This window comes from Schistocerca nitens, chromosome 2 (assembly GCF_023898315.1).
Source record: "Schistocerca nitens isolate TAMUIC-IGC-003100 chromosome 2, iqSchNite1.1, whole genome shotgun sequence".
In the NCBI taxonomy this organism is placed as follows: Eukaryota; Metazoa; Arthropoda; class Insecta; order Orthoptera; family Acrididae; genus Schistocerca; species Schistocerca nitens.
Window position 1 is genome coordinate 77,968,300 of NC_064615.1, and position 13,165 is coordinate 77,981,464.

General features: G+C 42.3%; 1 protein-coding gene across 2 annotated transcripts in view; it reads right to left on the bottom strand.

Moving 5' to 3' along the window:
* The window catches only part of LOC126235753 (serpin B8-like), a 125,017-nt gene that overhangs the window by 360 nt on the left and 111,492 nt on the right, over positions 1-13,165 (bottom strand). The gene's annotated exons all lie outside the window — the stretch shown is intronic.

Genomic DNA, 13,165 nt, shown 5'->3' on the forward strand with positions numbered 1-13,165 from the left:
TATATTTCCGCGATTTCCAGATAGCGGAAGACGAGCAATGCTTACGAAATGCAGGAATCATATTTCGTGTCCTGCAACAACGTATTGCTTTAAATTACCATCGTTTTGTTACCAGAGAACATACCAAACTGCTCGATAAGTATGAAATGTGTGAGGCACTACCCGCACGCTGGTATCTCCAAAACAAACGTTTCTTCATTGGATGGTACGGTGGGTACCAATTCCGTGAGGAATTACGCGAGTTTAGTAGTGATATGATCTGACTGGCTCCCTCAAAAGGAGCCAGTGCGCCAAATCTTCAATTAATCTCTTGCTATATGTAACTGTACAAGGAAAATGAAAATTTATCCGAGAAGAACAGTTCTAATTTTAAAGTTATTTCCAACTTTCTACAAAACAGTTTGTGACACTTTCTACAATTTGCTACATGTACAAAGCTACAACATTTACTTGACAGTGGAAAATATCTTGGGGGGTAGGGGAGGGGGGGGGGGATAGGATCCGTCAAACGGGCCGACTTGGAGCAAATAAAGTCATAAAACTTTGTCAGCATGACCGTGAAGGATTCAGGATTCACACTCATAGCAGCGGAAGTTCACAAACAGCGAAATAAAACTTTTTTACATGTGAAATTTCATCATTTTTTTTCGCTTACTATTGGTTACATTTGTTTCTATAGGCACACTTTTCTTCATAAGTAAGAGGGATTCTTCGATCAATTTTGCACAGCATAGAAAACATACTTCGAGATGTATGAAACTCTAGAATTTATTTAATGTATGAAAAAATGAATGAGCTGTTACATTTTAAACTTCATGTTGAAACCTTGCCGACTCCTCTATATCTCTTTTGTTACGCAACCTTCCCTTTTACAATAACCTATGAAACCTTTCCTTAGGATTTCTATCTCTTGCTTAATAATAACAAATGAAATCTTCCCTTTGAAATTTATTCTGTTTCTCAATCTTCGCATACAAATTTAATTGCTGCTTATTAAAAGTGATTTTCTGATTATTTCCACGAAACATAGAATGTGTCGTCGTCGTGGCTCTCAGTCGTTATCTGCAATAGCCCAAAACTGTTCCTTACCTTTTTTACTGTTACTGGATCGCCCTCTGACTGCTACATCGAACTGCGACATGAATATACTTACTCTGGTTTACTATACTCTATTAACTGCTGGTGGGCTGTCATAATAAGTGGCTGTGTTTATTACCAAAGCTGACGTTATTCTTTAATAGCAAAGCTGACGTTATTGTTTAATTAATTTGACTGAAGTTACGTAATTCAAAGGTACACTTTTTCTTGACAACAATAAAATTTTTGCAAAGTTTTATGTTGATGGTTTTTGGGATGGATTATAATCAGTAATGCAACATTGCTGGCAAAAATTAATTATATTCTGAAAACGTTTCTTCAAATATTTATTGCTGGTAATGAAATGATTTTACAAACGTTCAAATGGGACTTACGTTTCACAATAATCTTACAACTAACGTTGCGCAAACGTACCTTCAGTAGCCTTGAGTTTCGCAAAGAAAATAATTCAATAATATTAGTTCCTCTTATGATAATAGTTAGCTGATGTCTCTGTACATCCGTTTACAATCTCTTGTAAATCACAGCTGGTGGCTGGCAGGCACACCGCTCCTCTCAACCTCTCGCTTCAGACCTGCTACCAACTCGGTTCACATCTCGCTTACTACTGACTTCCTAAGAACGCTAAAGTGCTGTCTCTGCTGCCCACAATGCTTTCTGGTGCAGACAGTCCCTGCTACCATTACAAAATGTATCAGTGCGCGGTCTTTCCCGCTCTTTTCTTAAAATGTATCCATACGCGGTCTCTCCCGCCCTTTTTAAAATTATATCAATTTGCGGTCTCTCTTGCCAACAATACTTTGGTGAAGACATTCCCTGCTACCACAATTATTTCCAACACGACAAATATTAATTATTCCTACTTAATCCTATTAATAAACATCTTTCAAAATTGTGGTTTGAAAATGGACAATAGAAATATACATGTCTTACAATATTTAGAAAAAAGTCCAATTTTATAGTTAATTATCTCAATTTTTACCACAGTTTTTAATAGATTTGGAAACCAGGAGCTCCTTTTCTACTAGGCAGGAGTGTCATCAAATGCACCATACGGGACACAGTGTTACTGCAACTGCCCAGACTATGTCGGCACGCCTCATGGCCGACCCACATTCCCACCGAGTGCCAGCTATCCGCAGTCCCTGTTCATTTCCTCCATGCTCGCTACTGTGAGATTCCCGCAGGAGATCGGATGTACTAGTGCATCCGCAATGAAGAAGGTGTCCATTGCACATTTAGGCGAATCAATTATATGAACGCACGGTGTCCGTGCTTTTGGACATGTCCGAAAAAACAGACGCCATTCATATAACAGACCGATGGCTCAAACTTTTACGACCACTGCCCGTGGTGATATTACATACCGGTTCGTGGTCCTGCTGGCACATGTCCCAGCAGGGAAAGTTGTAAGATGTCGTGGTCTCCTGACCTTCATTGCTTACATATTCCGCCCTCACAATCGTATTCCGCAGATCAAGACGCTTCATTCAAACCCAAACTAGATAAGATAAAGTCAATGTTGAATAAATTCACGTAAACGATATGCAAATAACTAATAAATCGCAAGTGCGCACTGTGGTTGAAATACTCGAGGCTGGCGTACACACATACATTCCGGACACGACGGTCACAGGAGCTTTTAGTTCGAGAGAGGCAACCGCACGCCAGGAGGCAGGTCCCAACCCATCTACGTCGGCCGGTGACCGCCCGTGGAGCGGACAGCGTGTGCCCGAGTGAAAGCAGGAACGACCCCGTGTTCGGCTTAAAAGCAAATTCCGCTATATTGTGTGGGGGCGCACAGCCTACGCATTCTTTACAATATAGCGCTCAGTTTCAGAGATTTTCACAGGGAGACAGCAAACGCCAAACGCCGATACTACAGATTTCCGGATTGGTCGCCTTAAACGAAACGTCATTCTCCCATTTTAGAAGAGCAGTGCTGATTGGCAGACGATATTTCTGACACCTTGAGCTGAAGGAGCAATGGAAGAGACCAAAAGATATACCCCTTCACGTCTGGCGTGGAGAGGGGCCGTTCCGTTGTCGCTCTTGGAGCGAGAACATGTAATGAGAGCGTGTGCGCTCGTGCGTCTACTCAAAGAGCGAGGAACAAGTCTCTCCTCAGTACTTCACTGGGAGAGCACCTCTGTCGAGAGCGAATCGAAGTGCGACTCTACATTGAGTCCTTGCAATTAAGCGTTGTTCACTGTGTTTGCCGCCATACTTATTGTGCGGTGTGAATGGACAGAGTTATAGTTAAACGCCTGGGAGCGAATTTTGAGTGGCATCATGGTGGACTGGTTATCTGACTGGTGTACCACGCCAATAGTTAGACTAGGGGCGAATAGGAGTCCTTTACTTCATCAAGGCGTAGGGAGAGTTTGATTGGCGAAGGTCAATCCAGATAGAACGAGAGTTATCTTATTCGTCAGCAGTGAGCGGTGCAGACAGCAGTCATCACAGCTTACGGTATTGTGCACTACAGCTCTTGCGAGCCCCATGTTTCCTCCACAACAATACCCTTCACTGCATTTCACACGCAACAGCCTCAACCGTACCTAGCAACATTCTAACGGATAATTATTCAAGTTGAGTAAGCACGGCTCTCAGCCATTCTGCCAACTCAATAACAATCTTAAACTTTGTACAGAAATTTCATTAGTGAATCCTATCCTTGAGAGGTAATTTCACATTCCGAAAAGAACCTGGAAATAACATTTTAAGTTCATAACTAAAAGTGCCATTGTGATCCCTCAGAATTTTTGCAAAAATAAATAATAATTTTCGTTAGTTTCATGTTCTTTTTACACTAACTAGCACTACTCCAGTATCCAAGTATCCCACTAGTTACGTTGGAAATTTTGTGAATTTTTGTGTCATTTCCTTACAGCGCACGACTCCAGAAGATATTTATTGCTGAAAGTTTTTAAGGCATTTCTCTTTAGAACATTAGGAGCGTCTGTCTGACTTCTGTAGTAGTGTGGGGGTTGAAATTGCATCTTGCAGGAGCCACAGGGTAAAGGGTACATCTCAGATTAATCCGTTGCGCAGAATGACAGAATAAAACCCCCCACCGCTCACAAAGTTTATAACTGGAGCAAAGACGAATGGGGAACCATTCTAGCGATGATAAGGATTGCAAATGGAGAAATCCACTGACTTGAAGCCACTCTGACAAAGGACAGACTGTTATGGTCTGGCACCTGAATATCAGCATCTTGGATACGACAAAGTAGTTCGGTTGTTTGCATGCTGTTGTCGTGAGCGTCTGTGGAAGGTGATTGAAGGACGGTCAAACCACAAGTAGGCGCCAAAGCGTTGGAGGTCCCTGCGCCAACACAGAACGCGGAGGTTGAAGGTTTGCACGGTATGTAAAGCAGGATGGACGGCGACCTATGATGGACTTCTCAACACAGAATGAGGCTGCTGCAGCCATTAAGTGCTTCAGAGAACCTCAGAGATGATTACTTTAGGCACAGAATCGTCGACACTGGACCATGGATCAACGGAAACGTGTCGCGTGGTAGGATAAATCACGTTTCTTGTTACTTCAGGTCGATGAGCGAGTCCGAAAAAGTGGTTATCCAGGAGAGCGACTGCTCGAAAATTGCACTACACCATGGACTGTAATAAATTAACCTACCGCGGTAAGTCAGATCCAGTTGTATCTTGTACCTCTCTTACCGCTTGAAATTGTTGATATAATATTCGCTATTCAACTCAAAAAATTATTGAGGCACATACAGCCTCCTCCTATTAGTTATACGAATAGTAATGATAATATTTAAATTCATTTACACATCTACATCTACATGATTATTCTGCAATTCACAATTCACAATTAAGTACCTGGCAGAGGAGGCATCGAACCACCTTCAAGCTACTTCTTTACCGTTCCACTCTCGAACAGCGCACAGGAAAAAGGACACTTGAATCTTTCCGTGAGAGCTCTGGTTTCTCTTATTTCTTTATCATGATCATTCCTCCCTATAGGTGGGCGCCAACAAAATATTTCAACGCTCTGAGGAGTTCAGAATTAGTGTCTGTGTAAGTTTTCTAATAACGTTGGGAAGCGATTGGTTTTGTGATTTGTCAACTTGTAATGTTATGTGAGCCTCACTGCCCCCTTCTTTTTATAATAATGTGAATATTTATATATGTGTTTGGAGAGAGAGGCAGAGTGACTGATTTTTGATTGAGATTTTTACTTTAAGTCGTAACTGGTACCATAATTTTGGTTGCTGCCTCCTTGAATGATCAGCTTCTGAACCAGTTGGTGACGTATTACAATTTGGAGGATGTTATTGTTCTTTAAGGTTTAAAATACGACTCTGTTAGTTACTTGGCCGTATTGCGGGTAGCTTTGAGCCCAAGTTTTCGTAGCTTTTCATACCTAAGGGACCACCGTTGTAAGTAAATAAGATCAAACAGCAATCTGCTGTTCCTTCAAACTACACGTCCTGCTACATCAAAATTGGTCAGTGAAGTTCAGCACCATACTATTGTACAAGAACATAATCCAGTTACTGTAATTAAGAAATTATGAGAGGTTGTTACTTATTGAATGAAGACTATAGAGAATGCATTGCTTTTCCTGTATTTTAGTGAACTTTGTACACTTACAATTCTGTCGATTGATAGACGGCGACGACAATGGAGTTCACCTCCTTTTCCTAAAACATGATATTTCTATTCTTCACTTCCAGAAAATTTGTATACATAAATGTTTGGCAACTCTTACACGTATTTTACTCGGTTTTATCACTAAAATATCAATTTTCATTAAATGTAACAATACGTTCTGAGCAACGGCCTAACAACACGCCCTCTTTCCACAAGATACAGATTAACAGTTCTCTTTTTTTTTAATAAATCAATTGTCTTTTTTTTAGAGTCCATACTCAAAGATTCACAACTACTATCGTTGCAGAGATTGCACGGTAAAGAGTTTGTTGTTGTCCAGCTGCTCTTCACTTCACTTCAAGTACTTTTTGAATCAAATTTACATTTACGGTATTTACATACATTACTGAGCTTCTCAGAATAAAATCAGACACAAATTAGTTAAAAAAAGGGGGCAGTGAGGCTCACATAACATTACAAATTACGTGCCAATTGCGGGTCATTACATGCAAATTTCCATTTCCTTGCAACATAAAGTTAATTGTGCAATGCACGATATTACGTTGTGTTATACATCGTATTATCGCAGTCTGCTGACAGGGGATGTCAAATTGATTCTATATTTCTTGATTTCCAGAAGGCTTTCGACACTTTTCGTCACAAGCGTCTTCTAACCAAACTGTGTGCCTATGGAATAACGCCTCAGTTGTGCGACTGGATTCGTGATTTCCTGTCAGAAAGGTCACAGTTGGTAGTAACAGGCGGAAAGTCATCGAGTACAACTGCCGGCGCAGTAGCTCGGCGTGTTCGGTCAGAGAGCTGCTTGGCCTCTGTAATAAAAAACTGAGTGAAAGGATCAACAAACGAACTTTAACGGATGTAATGTGACGTCCGCAACGATCAAACCCAACGATCAACAACGAACAAAAATGCAAAAAAAAGAAAAAATACAACAGAAGTAATATCCGGCGTTCCCCAAGGAAGTTTTATAGGCCCTCTATTGTTCCTGATCTATGTTAACGACATGGGAGACAATCCCAGTAGCCGTCTTAGATCGTTTGCAGATGATGCTGTCATTCACCGTCTCTGGAACGATCACATAGATAATGTTGTGGGTATAGCAAACCGAAGACTGCAATTCATTGGCACAACACTTAGAAGGTGCAACAAATCTACCAAAGAGACTGCTTACACCACGCTTGTCCACTCTACTCTGTAGTACTGCTGTGCAGTGAGGGATCCGCACCAGGTGGGACTGACGGACGACATAGAAAAAGTACAAAGAAGGGCAGCTCGTTTTGTATTATCGTGAAATAGAGGAGATAGTACCACAGACATGATACGTGAACTGGAGTGGCTCATTAAAAAAAGGTGTTTTTCGTTGCGACGCGATCTTCTCATGATATTTCAACCACCAGTTTTCTCCTCAGATTGCGAAAACATTCTGTTGCCACCCACTTACATAGGAAGAAATGATCATCACGATAAAAATAAGAGAAATCAGTGCTCGCACAGAAAAATTTGAGCGCTCGTTTTTCCCGCGCGCCGTCCGAGTGAGGAACGGTAGAGAGACAGCTTGAAGGTGGTTCACTGAACCCTCTGCCTGTCACTTTATTGTGAATAGAAGAGTAATCACGTAGATGTAGATGTAGATGTAGACCAAGCTTTTCTGCGCCCCAACAAAGACTGTGGACCTAAATACAAGGAAAACAGGTAATACAGAAGTTTTAGTTTAGACATGCAGGAGGTTTGGGTTTAATCAAGTGGAACTGATGATGTATCTTTCTTTATTATGTTCCTGCAGTGTATCCACCCTATGGACAGTTAAATTTCATAAGTACAGCGTTATCATTATTCATTTCTTTCCTCTTTTTTTACGAGGGACACATTACAGGACATAGTCAGGTGAGTGCAGTATCATGATAAGGGGACATCCACATGGGTTTCCTTGGAATTTGTATAGTCCACACAGGGTATGGTGGGCGATGCGCAGTGACCAGTTTGCGTTCAAAATGTTCAAATGTGTGTGAATTCCTAAGGGACCAAACTGCTGAGGTCATCGGTCCCTACACACTACATAAACTAAATTATGCAAAGAACAACACACACACCCATGCCCGAGGGAGGACTCGAACCTCCGGCAGGAGGGGCCACGCAATCCGTGACACGGCACCTCAAACAGCGCGGCCACTCCGCGTGGCCCAGTTTTCGTCCACAGCGCAGACAGAGTTCATTCGTTTGTTCGGAAGGGGAGGCCGACAAGTGTTTTCCACCTTTCGACCAGTCAGCGATGACAGAATGGAGGCGCACGCTCTGCAATCTTTCTCGAACGATTTTACAGAAACTATTCGGTAAAAAAAAAAATTCATTTTTGCCTTACTTATAGCCTTATATGTCAGGTTCATGATGATGTAGCCATCATTTCGTTAATGGTCATAGTTATTGTGATATCTACGTGGAAGTAAGACTTGCGAGAAATTCAGAAAAGTTTGTGCCGGCCGCGGTGGTCTAGCGGTTCTGGCGCTGCAGTCCGGAACCACGGGACTGCTACGGTCGCAGGTTCGAATCCTGCCTCGGGCATGGGTGTGTGTGATGTCCTTAGGTTAGTTAGGTTTAAGTAGTTCTAAGTTCTAGGGGACTTATGACCTAAGATGTTGAGTCCCATAGTGCTCAGAGCCATTTGAGCCAACCAGAAAAGTTTGTAATGAGAAACAGAGGTCGCTATGATTTTGCGTTTGGTGCGTATTACATAATATATTGTTGCGTATGAAATTAGTAACATATTGAATTTTTCTTTAGACTTGGGTAGAGATATCTAACTGTCATCAATCTTGAGAAAACTGATGTGATGTAGAAGACTCATATGCGATCGCGCCGCACCGGCTATAAAGCTAGGATGAAACATTCATAACATTGAAACTTCCTGGCAGATTAAAACTGTGTGCCCGACCGAGACTCGAACTCGGGACCTTTGCCTTTCGCGGGCAAGTGCTCTACCAACTGAGCTAGAGCACTTGCCCGCGAAAGGCAAAGGTCCCGAGTTCGAGTCTCGGTCGGGCACACAGTTTTAATCTGCCAGGAAGTTTCATATCAGCGCACACTCCGCTGCAGAGTGAAAATCTCATTCTGGATCCATAACATTCTTCATATTTCATAAACGATTTCAGATATCGAAAGAGATTTCGGCAAATTATAGCGGGCAGAGAGGAGAGTATTTTACCATATCGTTGTTTTGTAAAACTTCATTATCTACCGTATTATTCCACTAACTAAAGACTTTTCGATGAAAGAATATAATTTTTAAGGGCCATCGATAGTTGGTGAAACGAGAAATGCTATGGGTTTTGGAACAACATGAGTGAACACGTTACACGTTTTTTTTACCGAGGATGTGCTTTTTCATTACCTACTGCCCTTTCTTTTCCATAGTTCCTCACTTAATAAACCACTGTTCCACAATTCTCTCACAGTTATCACTGCACGACATGTTAGTGAGGCGAGACTATGTAAAGTCCACTGTGTTTTGGCAAAAGAAGCAAATTTTAAAATGGCATCCAGAGAAATGTGTAGTTTTTACTGAAAATTCGCCACTCATGACGTTCGCTGAAAGTTACAAATGGTTAACAAGCCAAGCAAAAGTAAATCGCTGCATTTTAGGTGGAATTCTTTTTAGTTACTAACGAAAGCAAGGATTATAGTAGATTTTTTTGAATGGTCACCATGCAGCTGTGGACATGAGGGAACCCTCCTTAATATGTGCAAAACATGCGAGTGCAGGCTACAGTTTAGAACGTACTTCTCCATTGGTGGGCGTTTACTCTATAACGCCTGCCCATAACCCCCACCACTACTCTCACCCCACGTGTGCCTTGCTGTCTGCGCATCTATCGGCCATGGCGTTCTGCGCGGACTACAGCAGCTGAACCGCGGCATGGTCGACCCTGCTCCAGCCCTGATAGGGGCTTGATATCTCGCGTTAAATCGCAGCTCGGATAGATAATCTGGCGTGGCTAGTCTTAAATGGGCGCGCACGCTGCTGCTATTGGCTATTGGGATGGTAGGGACGATCTGTGTGTGTGTGTGTGTGTGTGTGTGAGAGAGAGAGAGAGAGAGAGAGAGAGAGAGAGGGCGTCCTCGCGGAGATACGAGGTGGAGCCATAGTGCAGAGCCGCTGTGTGTGATGTCCTGAGAGGAAGGGTGGTTGTATGTGCCGGCTGGGTCCTGCCAAGCTGAGTGTGTACTGTCGCAGTGTCTGCAAGCAGCGCGTGTCAGCTTGGCTCAGTTCCACGAGTGGATTGCACTCTCAGTACAGCAGTTGCTGCACACTTCCCACTGAAGTCGGCGTTCCGGAAATACCTTGTGGAACAAGTTATTGAGGCGTGTGCAACGAGTTCGACTGCAGATGGGTCTTGTAGTGTTGATAGGGGGCATTTCTTTAGTGTCTGGACATCATGAACGCGTAAGCGCCTTTGTGCTGTTTGAAATTATAAGCACACAGTGTCATCAGAGATGCTGCGTCGCCTGGAGGCTTGCTTGGACCATCTCTGCCTTGCACGATCCATGGGAGATGATGCGCACTGTTGATCTTGACTAGAAGACACAGTAGTCGGCGGTGGTGTGCCGTCAGTAGTAGTACAACACAGGCCGAGTGGTACGGTTGCAGTTATATTGTGATGAAGAGGAACATGTTGATTTACTGCTATTTGAGATGAGGAAAGAGATTGAAGTTTTGTTGAGAAGAATATTTTATTATATTTATTTTGATGAGTAATAGAAGAGGATTTAATTTAAGGTAACTGATTTCCGATTTTGTTCTTTATTGCGGCAGTTTGTAATTACCCGTTCTTGGTTCAGACATCCAGAGACTTGAGTATTGGGAAAGATAAACAGACATGCATAATTTATAATTTGAATTTGGGGGTAGGATTAATTGTTGAATATTTAATGGCATTTTTATGAGTTGCATTTTTGAAAAGATGTCATTTGATGGTAAAGACTACTTACTTTTGTCTATTCAAGAACTGTAATTTTTTGTGTTTTAACGTTTGCAAAGAAAAGAAAGAGATAATTATTCAATATATAAGTTCTCTAATCAGAAAACTAATTATATTTGATGTTATAATTCGTCCCAAGTAACTGTCCGCATCCAAAGTTCATGCCGGAATATGAGTTACCTTTTTGACTTCTTCAGATATATTATCAACCAAGTATGCTTCGCCCTTTTTTTAAAAAAAAAAAAAAAGAAAAGAGAGCGCATTGCACGAGGAGGACTCAGTAGTTGGTTGTAGCTCAAAATTGCGACGCGCTTTCAAGTAAAGAGTAGTGTCACGATGATCCAATTGTGTAACACGTAAGACAAAATAAAAAAATAAAAAAAGGAAAAATTCATTTTCCAGGGTCAGTTGATCAGTTCAGTAGTTTAACGATTCACGGTGTTCAATTCAGACAGTACTCTTGCCATTGCGAATGTTTAAACATACAGGGAACAAGATTGGCACTTTCGAGTTTCTCGCAGTCAGATTTTGCAACGCATTCTCGCAGTCGATTTCTCTTGTGCAGAGTTCACGAACTTCTATGCTGGAAGTTAACCTAACCTAACAGATAGCTTACACCGCCAGCAAGCAAAATTTTTAATGAATAACAAGTCATATTATTTTAATTAAGGTATCATTCAGTGTGGGTAACATAATGGATATATAAAAAAGAATCGTCTAAATTGGCACGTCTGTGTTTCTGAAACTAATACACGTGTATAATGAATTTTGTTTTTGATGAACGGAAACTCAAAAAGTTATGTTTCATGCCTCTTCATAGGTGTTCAGGATGCCCCCTTGATATGCACGACATATGTCAATGACATATTCAAATTGTTCCCACACTCCAAAGAGCACATCTTGCGTTAAAAATCATGTGGTCCAGTGCGACCATCCATCGTTCAGGAATACCGAAAAAAAAAAAAAATCCCACACTTCGACATGACAGTGTGTCGGTGCCCCATTATGTAAGTAAATGACGTCGTTCGAATCAGTTTCCAACTGTGGGAAAAGAAAGTTCTGAAGCATATCGAGATATGTGCTTCCTGTAACAATGTTCTCAGCAAGGAAAATGGACCATACATCTCTTCCTGTGAAACTGCACAAATCACACAAAATTTCGGAGACTCCCTCTCATGTTGTACAACTTCGTATGATTGTTCCGTACCGCATATTTACAATTTATGACGGTCCACTGTCCCATTTAAATGGAATGTTGCCTCATCACTAAACACTAAGCGTGGGAGAAAACTGTTATCAAAAAAATGGTTCAAATGGCTCTGAGCACTATGGGACTTAACATCTATGGTCATCAGTCCCCTAGAACTTAGTACTACTTAAACCTAACTAACCTAAGGACATCACACAACACCCAGTCATCACGAGGCAGAGAAAATCCCTGACCCCGCCGGGAATCGAACCCGGGAACCCGGGCGTGGGAAGCGAGAACGCTACCGCACGACCACGAGCTGCGGACAAAACTGTTATCCTCCATCTTACCAAGAACGAAATTACAGGACTGCTCACACGTTGTTCTTTGTCACGTTCACGAAGAGTTTGCAGTAGCTGAATTTTGGATGATTTAATGTGTAAACGTTGATGCAATACGCGCCAGATGGACATCAGGGGCATGCTGAGCTGTAGAGCTGCACGGCGAACGGATTTCTGCTGACTCCTTGTGAAACTATGGCGGATGCGTTTGCCGTATGTGTCAGACACACTGGAACAGCTGCCGATTTGCCATTACACAAACAACCTGTTTCCCGGAATCGTTCATGCCATCGCCTAATGCTCTGTGCTGTAGGAGGATTCACACCGTACCTAGTATGAAACCGAGCGAGGTGGCGCAGTGGTTAGCACACTGGACTCACATTCAGGAGGGCGCGTTTCAAAACCGCGTCCGGCCATCTTGATATAGGTTTTCCGTGATTTCCCTAAATCGCTTCAGGCAAACGCCGGGATAGTCCCTTTGAAAGTGCACGGCTGACTTACTTGCCCAATCGGACGGGACCGATGACTTCGCTGTTTGGTCCCCTCCCACAGATCAGCCAACCAACCTAGTACGAAAGACACGCTAAAGATTTATTACTGACCCGCAGTGCGCATGACGTAGAACACAAAACGCTTTCTGTTCTCCTGACACAACTTTACCAGAACTATAGTGGGCGCACACAGCTGCTACCTAGCGGGAACCATGTAAAACTCGAGAGTCTGCTCTTTCCAAAAGTAAGCTGTTCACGCACGTATGTCAAATAACATAATAGTTACGATTTTTAAAATCGGATGATTGTTTTTGATACCCCCTGTATATGAAAATGGTATTGTAGGATGTGGTGTCACCGCCAGACACCACACTTGCTAGGTGGTAGCCTTTAAATCGGCCGCGGTCCATTAGTATACGCCGGACC